This window comes from Lonchura striata, chromosome 20 (genome assembly GCF_050655825.1).
Source record: "Lonchura striata isolate lonStrDom1 chromosome 20, ASM5065582v1, whole genome shotgun sequence".
NCBI classification, from domain to species: Eukaryota; Metazoa; Chordata; class Aves; order Passeriformes; family Estrildidae; genus Lonchura; species Lonchura striata.
Window position 1 is genome coordinate 12,399,283 of NC_140722.1, and position 17,477 is coordinate 12,416,759.

General features: G+C 41.6%; 1 protein-coding gene across 1 annotated transcript in view; it reads right to left on the reverse strand.

Annotated features, from left to right (window-relative positions):
• The window catches only part of GNAS (GNAS complex locus), a 128,517-nt gene that overhangs the window by 93,565 nt on the left and 17,475 nt on the right, over window positions 1-17,477 (reverse strand). The window lies entirely within an intron of this gene.

Sequence of the window (17,477 nt, forward strand, 5' to 3'; positions counted from 1 at the left end):
CGGAGCGCTCTGTCCCTCTGCTTCAGCGCCCGGCCTGTGCCTGTCCTTCCCACGGGTGATTCAGCAGCAAAGAGTATTTACTGTTATTTAACAATGCAGTGGTCCACAGACATAACTCATGACTCAACAGAAAACACACTGGGTGCAGACCTTCGAAAGAAATGATCAACAGATTGTGTCTTGTGTTAAAAAAAAAGAAACTGAATGTTTTATGTATTTGAGGATCATACGAGAATAAAATGGATGGCGTGGAAGATACCTTCATGCTGTTTTTAGAAATTACAGTCTTGGTTGAATATTTTTAGAAATAATTAATATTTAGGGTATTATGAATTAAGTGAAAGGTTCACTGGATTCTGTCTGAAACTTCTAAAAAATAAGCCTTCAAGTCTTTGTTTATGTTGGCAAGTAACCTGGCCGGGTATAAAAGCCAAAGGTATGATTGACTACCTCACATATTTTACAACTGTTACACTAAATAGGTATTTCAGAATCAGAAGGATCCTTAAATAGACTTTCTTACAGCACTTAAAACAAACATACTTTAGGACATACTTCCTGTTTCATTACAGTATTTAATATACTTTAAAAAAAAAAGTTTACTTTTCCTTCAACGAAAATCCAAAAATTCAACTTTAAGGGTACAAAGATCACAGAAACCTATATTACTGTTTTTAATGTACTGAAATTGTTTAATGAATACCTACAAATCCTTAAAAGAAAAAGCATCAGAAGTAGTGAAGCCTTTCAAACACATTAGTATGTGTGCATTTAGCACTTAAACACAAAAGGCATGTCTGCATATTGCTTAGAATGGCAAACTCCTACAACTGAAACTCAAACAGTAATTAAACCCCAGATCATTGATTAGATGTTCCTGTTACAAACACTGAAAAAGATGATACTGACAGTTCTCTCTACTTCCTTTAGATTTGCGTGAGAAAAATTCACAGCACAAATTCATGCAAAAGGATGCAAACTGATTTTTTGGAAGTGTTTAATATTCACCACCAGCCTTCAGCATTGATAAATGGATTTTATATGACCTATAGTTAGAGCTGTGTATCAGTCTGGCACTGGGAAAATCAGTGACAGTGATCTTTTAAGGACACGAGTTACTTTATACAGACTTTAAAATCTGTATAATACATACAGGTGAGCAAACCAATGTCCCACCAATGTCACCATTCCCATTTATTTTCAGTATCACTGCCAGTCACACACCTCCTTAATCCCTCAACAGGGGCTTCAACAGCTTTGTAACTCTCTTATTGTTTCTTAGCACGAACATGGATGTTCCTCTTCCTCCCCACTTACAGCACTTTTCATTTACGGAGGGAAAATATAGCAGGTTTCTACAGAAAAGGAAAAACAAGGATACAGTCTTGCAAACCCTCAGTGAAAGGAATCTCCCCCAGAACTTAATTTGGGAGGAAAGGCTCGGGTATTGCAGAACTGGTCAGAGCTGGAGAGGTTGGTGGCATCCTGCAGGAGCCCAGTTCTGCAACAACTGAAGAATTAATTCTGTTTAATCAGAAGCCAGTCACGGCTTCTGCTTTAACTTGTTACACTCAAAGGTACTTACAGTTCTGGGAACTAAGTTCAGCTTATTAAACAAACCATTTTTCTGCACTTTTTTTTTCCCCTCCTGTGATGTGTGATACAACTTCTTCAGACACATTTTTGGGAAGGAAACAGATAAAAGTTGATACTCAGGATGTCTGGGGAATAGTTTCCAAAAGTACATGGAGACCAGATTTCTCAACAAGGGCATCCAGCTGAACACCTGAGGTGACTATTTTCCACACCTACAACAGTAAGCTCCCACTGGGAACTTTGCTGTATTTTTAGACAATTAGAATAAAATACACAACATTTCACTCTAAAACAGGGCACACGTGAGTCTGGAACACAAGGCTATGGATGCAGCAGTTGATGCAGGAATTCATGTCCCTGCTGCAGCAGCCACCAGATTTTTGGAGTTGTACTTCAGCCTTTCAAGCCCTTTCCCTGGATTCAGAGAGGGTAGGCTGAGCGTTTAGGATTGTTCCTCCTTTTGTTTGCATATTTCAGACAAGCACCCTTAGAAAGATATTTAATTGGGAAGCTCACACGCTGTGCATGAATAATATTAGTGCACAGCAAATTAAAATTAGCAAAAAAGTTGTATATTTATATTATGGGTATTACATTGAAACAAAAAAGTGCTTGCCAGCAGGCACAGAAATCTTATTTCAAAGCACTGCTGAACATTCACTAATTGGAGCTGATGTTCTGAGTTTTTCAACTTTTCATTCCCCTTTTTTTTACCTAGCACTAACATTTTAACTCAAAGCCCTATGAGTAGTGAGCTGTGCCTTGCTTCTCTCTAACAATCACTACAAATTTTCTAAGTCAAGCAGTACAGAATACATGTCGTGTTGCAGGAGGTGTGTTTATATTTGTCAGGGGGAGATTCTAATAAAAATTGCATGTATATGAATATATCTAAGCTGGGAATAATGATTTCTCTACAACTGCAAGCACACAGAGTCCACCCAGAGGGGATTCAGTGTTCCCTCAACCATCCAGGGAATACACACCAAGGTTCACACCCAGGCCAGACCTGTGTAAGAAACTCCACAGAAATCTCTTTATTCACAAGTATTCTTCTGATTTAGTTGCAACCTCACGTGAAAACAGTCTGTGTCCCTCATAATTTTCAGAACAAAGAACTCAAAATTAATTGCAAAACCTGTGAGCATTCACTGTAAATCAACAAACTGTGTACAACTCAGCCTATACAGTGTCCAGCCCAAAACCCACAAACGTCTCTGAATTTTTTTTTTTCTTTCTTTTTTTGCCATCTATCTTTTGCAAAGCTGTCGTCTTCTGCTTTCTTGCAAATTCATGCTTTTCAGGGGGTTCTTGTTTCTGCTGCCTTCTCAGATTACAATTTCTTTTGTGTTAATTAAGCTGAAAAATTGAAAGAATGTCGCTGACTCTACAAAGAACACAAAACAGGCTTGCTTGAGAAGCTAAAAATAGATCGCTCTGTTCGGAAGACAGACGACTCAGTCTTCAAACTATTTGTACAATGTGAATTAATTGCAGATGGCCAATTCATTTATTTAGACCTCTGTGACAGAAATGAAAGTGCTACTGCGATGATTCTACATCTGCAGAAAGCTCCTTTCAGGTAGTTGGGACGAATGGAAAACCAGGAGCAGCGCTTTGTTATTTTCTGGAAGTCAGTTTGTCAGAAAGTTTTCTGATGAGATTCTCCCTCTCCAGCCTCCCGGCCCCTCTCCCAGCAGCTCAGATTTAAGACGTGACACTGATGTACACAAACTAAAGTTACAATGGCCTGCTCACATGTACTGCTAGCACTCACAGTGCATGTTGTAAATCAGCTACATTCCTTCGATTAAAATCATGTTTTATGATGTAAATGTTGTAACAAAACCCACCCTGATTATTTAACTTATCTGAAATTAATGGCATTTTTCTTTTTTATATGCCTCAGTATTTGTTTTAAATAGATTTTTCTTTTCTTTTCTTTTTTCCCTTCTTAGCCTTTCTCCTTAAAAGCAAAAGAAAGCTTAATCTAAAAAACTAATGTTATTGATTTAATGGGAGAGAATTCAGGAAAATCTAAGTGGAAACTGATATTCCATCCTGGCTCTTATTGTTAGATAAACGGGAGGTTTCCAAAAATACCAGCTATTAGACTAGGGCCTATAAACTGTAGCTGTGAAATAAAAATATCATTTAACTAGATAAATTGTTTGGGATACAGAATGATCTGTACTAGAACTTTACAGCAAATCCTGAACAGCATGAAGCCTCCTTTGTGTTTGAAAACTAGAAACGTTGTCATTTGGGAGTCTAAATAATGCCAAGAAAAAGAAACTAAATATCAGAGTCCCTTTTCTCTAACGCCACTGTCTCTCCTTTGCAATTTTACTACTTTACAGTATCTAAATCCTTGTTTGCAGCCTTGCTGACTTGAAAAATGTGCAAAAGTTGATCCACACAGGGTCTGAACTAACAGCGCTGTAAGAAAACCTCCCAAGAAGTTTCAGGTGATATGATATCTGGCATGCTGATAATATCACAAAGATTACATTTTTCTGTTACTTTTTAAAAATAAATTAATGTTGCTGCTTGCATTTCAAAGTATTTATATTACAGCTTTTAAATCAAGACTGGAGTTTTTTAAAGGCATTAGGTTTTATATGCCAAAAATAAAGCTTGATGAAGGAATGAATTAAATTTTCTGCCTAGACAAATGATTGTAATCTATTTAAATTAAAATACCAGTCCTTGCCACTGTTCAGTCTCCTTACAAAATACCTTTTAGGAAGTTTCTTAAGCTTAGTGGTTATCACAGATTTAGAAGGGGGCAGGCATAACCCTCTACCCTATATTTTAAGCTATATTCCTTTGCTGTGACTTCATCCTATCTCCCCACCAAGGTCAAGGGAAACAATTTGTTTCCAAGCAATACAAAGCAGGCTGTGCAGTCAGACTACAGCATCTTCCTCCTGCCTTTATGGACTACAAAATAAAAGTTTAAATAGAGCTACACACTTCTTAACAAGGAAAAAAAAAAATCCTTTCCTCAGGAAAGAAACTTCCTAGGATGCCTCTGAAAGATGACCTCCATCCTGCAGGCTTCAAAATGTTTTCATCTACTTCCTGGAAATTCAGGTGATACCCGAGGTGGAGCTGAGGACAATAAAGCTGCTAAGTAACAAAGGTCACTTGCCTTCAACTACATCAATAAAAAAAGCTGCAAGATCCCCTTGGCTCAGTCCAGGCAGACATTTACCAGAGCATAGGGACGCTCAGCACACTGCCACACAACCTGCTCCCCTCACCAGCATACCTGCCCACACCTCCTTTGGGGGGAAAACTGAAATTCTTTGGCCACACATGCAGAGGAGGAATCTGCTGTTGTCCCTCGGGAAGATGCAGTGAGGAAAATGCTGTCGGGAAGCAGCACCCAGCACACACCAACCATGTCCTGATGATGGGACACTCCACTAGCAAGGGCAACAAACCTCCTGATTTTTTTTGGTTTTATTTATTTTCCACTGTAGTTTTTTTTCCTTTTATTTATACTCTGTGGTAGGGCAGACTCCATAGGGACCATGTCCTTACACAGACACATCTACCTCCTCACAGAAGAGAAACATCTTTGTTTACTTAAACTATTTTAGTTAGACCTAGTTTTTGCTGGTTCTAAAGAGTTTTGTCTTGTTTACAAAGTAAACACCAACATCTCTGACAGAAGTACCACCTTTGAGTGCCCACTCTTTGTAGACCTCATAAAGATAACATAAAAATACATTTTTTTTCACTGCTTACCGAGATGAATCATGTTAGCCAAGGTCTTTATAATAAAAAAAATGCTCTAAAATAATTATCTGTTAAAGATAGAGGACAGCAGAAGTGGAAAATCTTTGCACAGAAGCAGAGAAGGGTCTGGTGATATAAAGCAATATACTTATCAAACATCAGGGCTGCAAAAGAGGACGGCTGGACCCAAATAATGCAGTCAAGGGCTGGGTGTCCTCTCAGTGCTTCCCAGCCCTGCTGGATTTGCAAAACCTCCAGCATAACACACACAGAACCCCATGCAGAGCTGGAAAAGCATTTTTTACAGACACTGATAAAGCCTGACACAACACAAATAACCAGAGCCCATGGGGTGATTTCACTTTGGGTGCACTTCTGCTCCACTGAAATTCAGGGGCTGAAGGTTCAAGACAAAGCAAAAAGTGGTGGAAAATGCACGTGGAACACCCACTTCCACACAAACAAACCCTGCAACTAAATACCCCAGAGGTGAACCACTCTGTCCCTACTGTGATAAGAGCAAAACAGTGAAGAAAGTAAATGTATTGTTGGAATAATAATCTGACATTAATTAATTTCTTGCCAGGATCTCACAAGAAGGCACAGCTCACCTGTAAACTGACAGCTCAAAAGAAAGCACCCAACTCACTTTTTCAGCAGTGGCATCTTTGTCATAAAGCCCAAATGTGATTTTTTTTTGTTGTTGAAGTAGCCTTTAATGGGTAAAGATGAAAATTCAGTGTCTGTGTGCTCCATGGGGTGGGGGAGCACTGGACAGAGAGAGTATGTAAGCAATGCTTTAGCATTTTTTTCCCAAATTCGTAAGGAATTACAGTCCACCCCCTCTCTAGCACTTTGACTACATATTCCTAAATAATTTTTGAACCCGGAGAAGTGCTAGAACTTAACATCTTCCCAGCTAAGAGCACGAATAGGGAAGTGTAAACCCAACACAGTCTGATTGGGTTTGTCCCCTTTTCTGGTGCCCCACTTTGGTTTCTTGGAAGCATCCCTGAGGCTCCTGCTGAAGGAGAATGAAGTCAGAGAGTTTACATTAGTTCTTGCATCTATACAGCCCCTGTCCCAGCAGAAACTTCTCTCTCTGGATGTAATTAGAGCTCAGGGAATAGTCTGTCTTCAAGATGACAGAAATCAGATTCCACTTTGAAAAACAGAGAAAAACCTTCATTGCACATACTGCAAGATTTCCTAAATATTGAAAAACCAAGATATCCCACTGTTTTTCAGGATGACTGAGAGGCTGCAACATTCCTGTTTTCAAAGGTCGCTGTCATGTTTTTATTTCCTCATCAGGTTGCATGAAAGAAGCACTTTTTCACTTTGCTGAAAATCCAAACCATCACATAAATATCAGCATAGCTAAACTAAAATAAATCCATCATCCTGTAAATTTTTAAATAAATCAATATACTGTTAAGGTTTGAAATGGTATAAGACAAATTTTGCCCCCTCTATAATTCAAAACCAGCCTTAACCAATTACTCCAAACTTTTCCCCAGACGCATCTCCTTTGGCTATACATTTCACATGAGAATTTCCAAGCCAAAAAGAGTTTTCTTCCACAGACAAAATTGGAAATGAGAGATTGAAATCACCCTAATTATAGGTACTGGGTAATGCCTTTCAACTATGGATGCATGCCCGTATCTCTACAATTGTGACAATATTTTTCCAAGCACAGTATAATGCTGTATGTAACACTGAAACTTCCTGGTCTCTTTGCCTCTCTGCTGCATGGTTACCATCTTATTTTTATAAGCATTCCATTCTGGGGCTGGCCCTTCAGCTTTGGCAGAGCAAGGCAGCTTCTGCTTTAAAGCGGCTATTTTGCAACTAGCTGCTGCTTGCTGCATCCCTCTTTTCCAGCCAGGAAGAACCTGCAATGTTTCCCTCTGCAGCTCCTGAGAAAATGGCACATTCCCACAGGTGCTGCCCCTAAAACAGGGCACGTGCTGGCAATAACTGGAGCCCACCAAGAAGGGACAGTGTGGGTTCATTTTTAGGTTTTTGGAACAGCTGCAAAATGGCTGGTTTTAAACAAGTTCAGAAAAAAAGCTTCTAGATTCACATCCTGCTCATGGCTGGCACTTCTGCTGCGGGAGTAGGCAGGCTGGCATCAAAGGAGAATTTTCACTGCCACCCCAAATTAAGGGATAAATACCAGAGGAGCCACAAACAGCACCACCAGGCACTTCTGAACATTGCTGGCTCAAAAACAGTGGTCAGCAGGGCAAGGGTAGCAAACTTCACTCTGTACTGAGTGAAGTAACTACTGTATGAATTAACTTTACCTGAGCTGTTCAGTAGTGAGAATCCAGCCCTTTACAAATAACAATTAATGTTCTATTTTTACCTTAAAAGCAAACAAATATAAAACCCCAAATGAGTGGATTTAGAGCACCCAAAATGCTAAGTAGTGCCTGGAGGGGAGCTCTGCCCATCTTGTTCATAAACAGCTACCTTGTCCTAGAGGTGACATGGTTGTGTCCTCCACATTTTCCTCAGCCTTTTAATTGCTGAAGTTAAGAGTCTCACACACAGGTGAACTGCAAGCAAGAGAAAAATTCAGCCCTGGTCATAGTCCCAGAGGTATCTCACTTCCTGATATGCCCAGAAGCTCTCAGGACATTTTTGGCTGATCCTTACTCCAGATCAGACATGTGCATCAAGGCAGTAAGTACATAATGGATTTTTAGCAGAAGTTCCTCACTGCTCTGGCAGGCAGTAATTAGATTACAAGAATTACAGAAACGACAGGCTGCTTGTCTACTCTCTGTATGGGCAGCCAGCAACAGCTTGGAGAAGAGTAAAGCACTCAGATTAGTAAAGGGATGAGCTCAGTGTAAATCCAAATAATACCAAAATAATATGTATTAACAAATAAGGTCCCTGAACCAGCATATTTACTGCTGCCATGCTCATCCTTATCCTCTCCTGGCTCTCTCACCAAACTACTGATGTAAAATGTCCCACGTATGAGGCCCTCTGTCATTTGCCTTTCTGGAACATCTCAGCATTGTGCCTTCCCTGTGCCACATCCCTTGTTCACACAGCTGTTAGACAATCCTAAAGAGGTGGGAAAACACTGGGAACCCGCTTTCACAAAGACTGCAAGCACACGTTGGCAACCGCAGTGACAACGTGCCAGATGCTGGCATCCAGATGAACATAACAAGCATTCAGCTTTGCTTATAAAATTCCCATATTCAGCACTGCCACAACACACAGCTTTAAAAATTAGAGCAGGGTTTTCCCATATATGGGAACGCTGACCTGCTGCTGCTGCACCAGCTCCCCAGGCGCGAGCGGGAGCCGTGCAGACCCTGCCTCCTGCGACTGCTCTGGGGTGATGCTGCTTTGCAAGAAGCCTGTAGCCACATTATTCCTGTACTGGGTTCACTTGCCAGCTTGACTAAACCTCTTTCAACAAAACGACTACGTTTTACCAACCCGTCCATCCAGTTGTGTTTGTACGTCCAATACTTCCGTGCCCAAAGCTGAGGTCTGAGCAGCAGCATCAACCTCTGGGCTTGGGCTGTATGGGAATACAGCCCATGGAAGCTCCCTGGGCTAAGGAGCTCCTGGGACAGGTCAAGGGATCCCACTGGCCCAAGCTTTAACATTCCTGTGTGATCCATGAGCCCCCAGGAGCAGCTGCTTTTAGGATGAGCACTAACAGACATCTCCCTCAGCTGTGGGAGAGGATCTGAGCGAACACATTGCTGCAGAGCCCCGGCTGGAGCGTGAAGGACCACACTCCTGAACCACTGGTGGCAGCTGCCAGTGGTTTGTTGGGAATATTCTGTTGTTTTGGATGTATAGAAAGCACGGGAAGCTGTGCCAGGAGCGCAGCGCAGCCTCCGCCGGCAGCTGGAGACTCCTGGCTGGGAGCGGTTCTTGTGCGGGTTTGGGAACGCACGGAGCCCTTTGGACTCCAACATCCCACAAAATCCTGACCCCGGCTAACTGCACGAGCAGCAGCGTGTATTTATAAACTCCTTACAAAAACCAGCAGGATGAGCAGGGCTGGGACCATCCAGCTGCAGCTCTGGTTATGCCAGACAGCTGCTGTGTCAAAGCGCTGGGAGAAGCCGCCTTTCCTTGCAGGGGACGCCCTTTGATACTCTGCAGGAGCCTGCCTTGGCAGCTCGGAGCTGCCCAGGGGAGAGATCTGCGAGAGGGGATGTTTTAGAAACCAGCAGTGTGCACTGAATACCTGCCTGCACTTCTGACTGCAAGGGATTTGCAGAGGGGGAATAAAAAGAAGAAATCCAGAGCGAGCGCTATTAATCACTACGCAATCATGACTACGTTTTCTTTTTCCCCACAGTTGTTAAAAATCAAGCAAATCCATCACACATGACTTTCGAGCTCCTTGGCACACGTTTCATATTCTGCAGGTTTCCATGGGATGGAGACCCACCAGCAGCTCTCCCTCAACCTCACTGCCTGTGCAGCAGGAATTAAGCTGCAGAATTCATGTGCAAGAGTAAAGACTTCAAGAATGAAAACTCTGTCTCAAAACAGTGACAGAACCAGAACAAGTCGACAGAAGAAATTAAAACTGCAGGTCTCTCATCTCTCTTGGTTTTGTTATTAGCATGGAAACGCCTGTTTAGGTAACTGAAAGTGTTGCATCACTTAAAGAAATGTTCATTACATCAGTGGTTTTACTGTAAAAAGTTTATTTTTCCTTTCCAGTTTTCTAAAGCCTTAGAAGTATTTCAAAGGGAATCCTTCCCAAATATGCAAACAGCAAGTTAATACTCTGAGTTTTTTTGCCAAGCTTCCTTTTCCCTACAGCTCTCACTTGCGAAAATAAAATTAAAAATACATGCAGATAAATAGAAAGGGATTAAAGCTGAGCAGGTCCAGTATTGCCAAAAAATTACAGATAATCAAAATCATCACTAAATGAGTCCCTTTTACTATTTAAATTGTGCCAGGAGTAAGTTGGGTTCTTCTTCCCCAGCAAAAACCCTCAGCATTTTCATTGTTTTAATTAACTAACGTTCCCTAAGGGATAAAAAACCCACTAAGGATTAATAACAAATGTCATAATTAGTACCTCACTAATTGCATTCATTTATTTAGAAATGCTATGCCACACCTTCCCAGAATATTAGTTTTCCTTGTGTTCATTTTTTTAGTATTTAGAAAAATACTACAAAATTTATTTCCATCAGATTTAAGAATTTTACAGAGTGGCAAACAAATTATTTGGTATTACCTTCTCCCACCATTTAAGATACCCACATTCAATTTCCCTACTTTTCCTTAAAACTTAGATGCTTCAAGTGCATGTTTAACACTATGGTTACAGTCCATATTTAGGAAAAAGTGAGCCAGTATAAAGGTAAAGAATAATCTTCAATGTAAAGCAGTTTCATATGTCTCCATGCCTTTTAGCATGGAGTTTGTAGAAATGCTAATAAAATTAAGTATATTTATCTGACAATAATGTAATAATATTAATATGAAAAAGTGGACCAACCTCAAATTGAAAAACAAAATATCAAAATTCTGGAAACCATTAACTCTATTCATTTTATTCATCTATGTACAAATGAGGAAGAAAAAAAATTATATGATATTTAAAATTAACAAATTTTATTTATGCCACCTCAAACTGAATGCATACACAGTAAGGGAAGGGGAGGTAGGTTCCAAGGAAAAATACAAGTACCAAAAAAAGTTGATTTAACCCCCTCCCTTATGCTCTTACTGTGATACCATGCAACAGGAAAAGTTCCCCAGGAAAAATGGTAACAATCTTCTTTTTAGAGATTTTTGGCTTTGCAATTGCTGTCTGTTTTTTTCTAACAAAATATAATTCTTCTGTTGAGTTTCTAGAGAACAGTATTGAATTCCATACCATGCATCCAAAAATTCTAGTTCTGTAAAAATCATTCTGAACAATCAAGGGCTGCAAGATCTCAGCTGTGACTTTGCAGAGATGTTATCTTTATTTTGTCAAAAAATTACTAATTGTTTACTTGTTCTCAAAACTCTCCAATATATCCTCTTCAAAAGAAATAGATTATCTGATATTTTAATAATATGTTATCCCTTTCAAATAAAATGCTAAGTTATTAATGCACTCTAGATTCTGATACATATACATACATATAAAAAATTATTTTAGATGGCAGTAAAATACCCATGGAGCATTGAAATACTCACTATATATATTTGCACTCCATGAACAAATAATATCCTCCCTATCAAACCATTAGCATGACGGGGTTAAATTTTATTACTAAAAAGCAACAATCACGGGATGGATTTCTTTAAAGCTCAGGCAAATGAAAAAATACAAACGTGGAATTCTGTTATTTAAAACAATCTAATGCCAGGAGTTAAATCTCAGCTGGCTGTTATCAATTACCAACATGCCACCTGTGTTCTCTAATTGGGGAAAAAATAACAAAGTGTTAAAGTAGTTACAAACAGGAGCAAAAAAACTCAACAGGCAACGCTAACAATTGAACAACTAACAACTTATCAGAGCCATACATAGAAATACAGGAATTTCATATGCTATAGGTTGGCACATTTATACTACAGTAGTGAGAAAAAATTAATTTTTTTTACTTTCACTCCTGTGCCACCAATGCAACTTGGAATTAGATGTGTATAATTCAAAAATCCATTGACACAAAACCAATAAATGACACATCAACACATCACCATTTCTGAGAATCCAACTCTTTTCTACCTATGCAAGGCAATAAAATAATACACTTGCAAAATAACTCTATCTTGTGCTCACTCCTCTTAAATTTCTTCACACTATTTAACATCTCAGTTTAATTTCTTTGCATACTTCCAGGGGATTAATTTCAACTATATTTGAGCTTTTTTCCCCCCTAGATCTGACTTCATACGTTATGAAAGACAACAACTATTAAGTATGTAAAAAGGTAACAATTTTTAAATTACAATCTCTGGAAAAAAAACACTCTTTAAGCTTTAAATTCCCTAAAGAATAGAAATGGGCAAGATGTATTTCAGACATATGACTATTAGTCAACTATTGTTGAAGTGATCCAATTATTAAATAGTCAAGAATTATTTATTTTACTTATATAAACTATCCCTCTTTTCTGGGTCTGGAATAAATTAATACATCCACATGTTTCTTTGTTTACTATGCCAAGAAGAATGACTAATATTTTTCGATAATAATATTTTGATAAGAAAATGAATGTTCAGTTTAGATTCATAACAGGGGTTTCTGCATCATTTTTGTGTGCTGAATCAAATTTGAAATGATCAAATTAGAAGGATTGGAACAACCTAATTTAAAAACAAAACAGCTTTGCTCAAATACAAAAAGGGTTTTTCTAGGTACTCTATCAAATGAAAGCATACTTGTGCTTTCAAAAATATACTGGTTAAAAGATTTAGACAGGCTTCATATGAAATTTATTTAAACATCAAAACTAATTTAAAATGATCTAGAGAAACAAGCTGCGGAATGTCCAATCCTTAAAAAAAAAAAAAGTAATTAAATGTTCAGGGCTTAGCCTGCTAAATACAATTAAGGACATTCTCCTCCTTTCTCGTTTTATCAGATAAACGCCCTCCCTTTCACCTCCAGCACTGGCACCACCCTGGAGGGCTGCACCAGACCTGGGAAAACAGGGAGACATCCAGTCTCATCCATGCGAGAACCACTTCCAGCTGGGAATGCACAGCAACCCCTGCAATCCCACTGGTCCCCTTTGGTTTCCCAGGTTTTCAGCCTGGTGCAACCCTGCATTTCCTGCACCCCCAGCCAGGGCAGAGAGCTGGGGTGTTAAAAACGCGCCCCTGAAACACCCACCCCTCCAACCGGGGCAACAAAAAGCCAGGCGGACACTTTCAGCTTGGTTGTGAGGGGAAAAAAAATTAAACATGTAATTGCCTCAGAACTGCAGGGCCTCCAGCTTGTCCCTGTCCCGTGGCGGGGCAGCTTCAGGGAGCAGGTCTGCCCTGTCTGTCACGATTGTTTCTGCCTCAGTTAGCCCGTCCGGCCAACACAGGCACATTTACAGCAGAGCTGTAAAAGATCTCCAAAGAGGTCTCTACCAGCCCTCCCCAGCGTGTCCGCTGCCCACCCTGCTCCTCCCTTCCAGAGAAGGGACCAGCCAAGCCTTTGCTCCTCAGGGTCTCTCCATCCTTTGCTGTCGCCTCCCCTGCCACCCCCCTCATGTGAGGGGAGCTCAACACCCACTGAAACACCAAAGAAAGCCCCACCAGGAAAAGGGAGAAAAAAAAAAAAGAAAAAAAGGAAGAAAAAAGAAAAAAAAAAAAACACAACAAAAAGGTGAAAAGGAAGAAAAAAAAATATTAACAACCCCAAGGACCTTCTAACTGCTCTGTCCCAGGACCGCGTGAGAGTGTCAGAGAAGAGGGATTTGTCCACCACCCCCCCCCCTTTCTCTGGCGCGAAGTTTCAGCAAACAAAATAACAAACAAATCCATAAAAATCGTCCAAAAAAAAAAAAAAAGTGGCCAAAGCTCGTCCTCTGCGGAGTGCAGGGTCTGCTTGGATGGTTTCAGCCTGCTGAGGGGGTTCGCTTCGGGGTTCCTGCCTGGAGCGCAGCGGGGCGCAGGGCAGGGGCGGATCGGGAGGGAGCAGTTCCCAGGAGGGTTTCAGGAGTTACTGCACGTTTATTTCACCAGATGCTATTTTTAACCGCGCTGTTACTATTTTTACCCGTGTCAGTGTTTTCCATTTGCTGAACTCTGTCCCCAAGCCGGCCCCGCTCCCCCCAGCCCGGCCCGGGTCCCCCGCTCCCCCTCCCAGCGCTTCCATCTCTTTTCAGGCTGCGCTTTGGGATCTCTTCAAACTGCACCAGAGAAGCCCGTTCCCTTCCCCGCCCGGCGATACACATCTATATATCTCTGTCTATAGAAGCAGTGCAAAGTCCACGGGCTAAGCTCCTGTTCTAACTTAATTCCTCTCCAAACACATTCCTGCCAACGGGGAGGGGAAGAAAAAAAAAAAAAAGAAAAAAAGAGAAAAGCAAACAAACGCCACTGTTGCTAAGTTTTGCACTTTATACCCTTTTATATTTACAATCCTCTCTCGGCTAAAAATAGCAACACATGATCCATTTATAACTGGCCGGACATGCCCCGCAGCCGCCGGCGGGGCCCTGGCTGATGAAAGGAGCTCTCTGCGTTCCTTCTACCTGAGCTCATCTCCCGCTTAAAGGGCTCAGACAGCCCTGCTTCCACAAAGAGCTCATTGAAACCACTGCTGCTTCCCGCCGAGAGCGGCACAAGTGACGGGAAAAAAACAAGAACAAGAAAAAACCGCGGCAGTGAGCCGTGCTGGCTGCCCCGTGCCCTCCTGGCCCCCGTGCCCGGCTGCCCGGGGCAGGCAGCGGCACGGCAGGGATGCTCGGGGGTGGCCCCGGCAGGACAGACTGCACAGGGGGCTCTGGAGGCAGCTCCAGCTTGGCTCCATGTGTGATCAACACATTAACTCACGCCACAGCAGCGCTGGGAGTGATTGCAGACCCTGACCCAGGGGCAAGTTCAAAGGTTCTTCTATAAATCACCTTAGAGTTGGAAATTATTCTAGACGTGGCTTTAGAGGTGGCTCTAGAAATTATGCTGGAAACAGCTCGTGGATTGACTCCAGACAAGTCTAGATGTTGTTCTTGTGTTTGGGTTTGGAGAGGGGCTGGAGGACAGTGTTGGAGTCAGCTCTAGAAGTTGGTTGAGAAGCAGCACGGCAACTGGCAAAGGCATAAACACTTGGTGTTACCTGCAGTAATTATACATCCAGGAGATTTTAACAATGCGGGATTTATTCCTTCACTAATACCTTCTGAATTCGTTGTCAGAAATTCCCATTAGCATGTGCAGGACTCAGAAGCTGCACGTGCAGCAGCAGGAGCTGCGTGACTGAACAGAGTCCCAAGGGCACAGCCCAGAGCCCAGTTCAGTGGAAGCCACTCCTTACCACAAGAAGGTCCAGGTGACACACTAATGTCACCTCCCATCTCACGTGGACATGCTTGTGTATTTTAAAATTTCTTCTCTTTGGAAGCACAGGTTTCCTCATTTTCTTCTCATTGCTAAAACAAAGAATCCCAGCTCAGGAGGAGAGTAGCTCACACATCACTGAATAGTGGCAACACACACCATGCCACACACAACAGTATTTTAGAGAAATTTATCACAAATGTGCAAATCCCAGACACTTAAAATAAGGGGTCAAACCCTCCCAAAGTTTTGAGTCTTTAAATAAAAATACACCTTCCAGTTATGAGCCTTTTGGGAACACTTGAAATGTTTCTCAGAACTCTTAGCTAGAAAACGTGGCTTGTTTGGACTGACAGCAGAAGTTCAGTGCCAGTGCTCCATGGATTGTAGCTGAGGGGGAAAAAAGTAATAACCATGGTGAGACATAGAGAAAAAAATGATTGTAACAGTTGGCAACATCATTACCTACATTTATTCCTCCTAATAGCCCCATCTCAGTTGCTTTTCTGATACTCTTCTTGATTGGCTTTTCAGTGGAAGTCACATCACCTCCCGTCCTGCCTGCGCAAGAGTTTTCAGGCTGTATTTTCCCTCTATAGCTTGACCACGTATGCACTCACATGCTTTGTTTATACAGGAACAAAAACTGTCCATGTGTACCACTGCCTGTCCAAAATTTTACATATCACCAAACCAGACATGCAGCAGGCTGATCAGAATTCTTGGAGCTGTGCTCCTTGAATGCATTATAACTTTTTTATTATAATATACAGAATTTTACCAATTTCCATTAGCTTTTAGATGTCTGCTACAGGCAGGGGTTCAGACTAACCATCTCCCATGATGTGACATGAGGAATCAAGTGCCATTTGCAGGCTGCTTTCAGAAAGGCTAGAAGCAAAAATCACTGAAAACCATGATCCTGAAAGTCATTAATAGGAGAGAATGCAGCAGTGGTTCTGAAAATGCTTTTCTAGAAGCAGATGCTTTAAGCAGAAAAACAGAAATTTTGCTGCCACATTGCTATCAGTGTTGTAACTCTGTGTTTGCAAGAAATCCTGATTATCCTCCCTTTTAGCCATCACCAAGCTGTTGCAGAATTACAGCCAAACATGCACACAGAGGTACAGGAGGGTGGAAGCATCCCTGGACAAACCTGCCTTGCCATGGCTGCTCTGCAAAATATTTTTCTGAGCAAAAGAGTTCAGCCCAGGGGCCAGGGGTACTTTCCAGCTAGGCAGAGATAGCAAATCACTCCAAAATACCTGAATTAGCCATGGAAGTGCTATGCCCTGGGTCTGAAAAGCAGGAGCAAGTCAGAGACAAAAAAATACAACTTCACCCAAGCTATGAATAAATGCTTGCACAGTAACATTATAGAAATTGATATTATTATTACAGCAAAGTATAGCTCAACACACTTTTTTCCCCCCCAGAATAATAACTCATTGCAGATGTCAAAACTGTAGCCAGAGGACAGTGGCAGCTGTAGCCCAAGCTGAGCAGGCACAGCCCCAGCTCCTGTGGGCAGGCTGACCCCAGCCTCACAGCCACAACACTGCTTGGGAGAGGCTTCTCCCACACACCCAGAGTGCTCAGCCCTTCACTCTGCTCCTTCACTTCCCTGGATCCTTCCCATTGTCATCGTCTTCATTCTTTAACCTGAAACCCACCCTAAGTCCTTGCAGCTTTGGCCCCCTCTTCTGTCAGCAAAACCAAACTCCCTGGTCACGTTGCCCTTGAAGCTTTGCCAAATAATGCCACTTCTTTTTTTTTTTTCCTCACGTTCTGGTTTTGCATTTTTGTTGGTTTTTTTCTTTTCCTTTTCTTCTCCCCACTCCTTTTTGGAGGGTGGTGGTAGAGGTGTAAAGAGAATAAACTTGTCCCTGCAATACTGTAATACAGGGTGTGAGGTATCTAAAATACAGTATTTCACACACTGCCCCTGTGTTCTGGTCCAAAATTCCTAAGGAGCCTGCTGGATGTCTCACCTGGAGAGGGGTGTACCTTTAGTAAATCTCCAGCCTGCAGCACAGAGCACTGAGGGAGCTGTAACTGGGACTGAATCCAGTAACCAACTCTTCACAGCACTGCTGCAGAGTGATAAAACTCCCAGCAAAGAAAAGCCA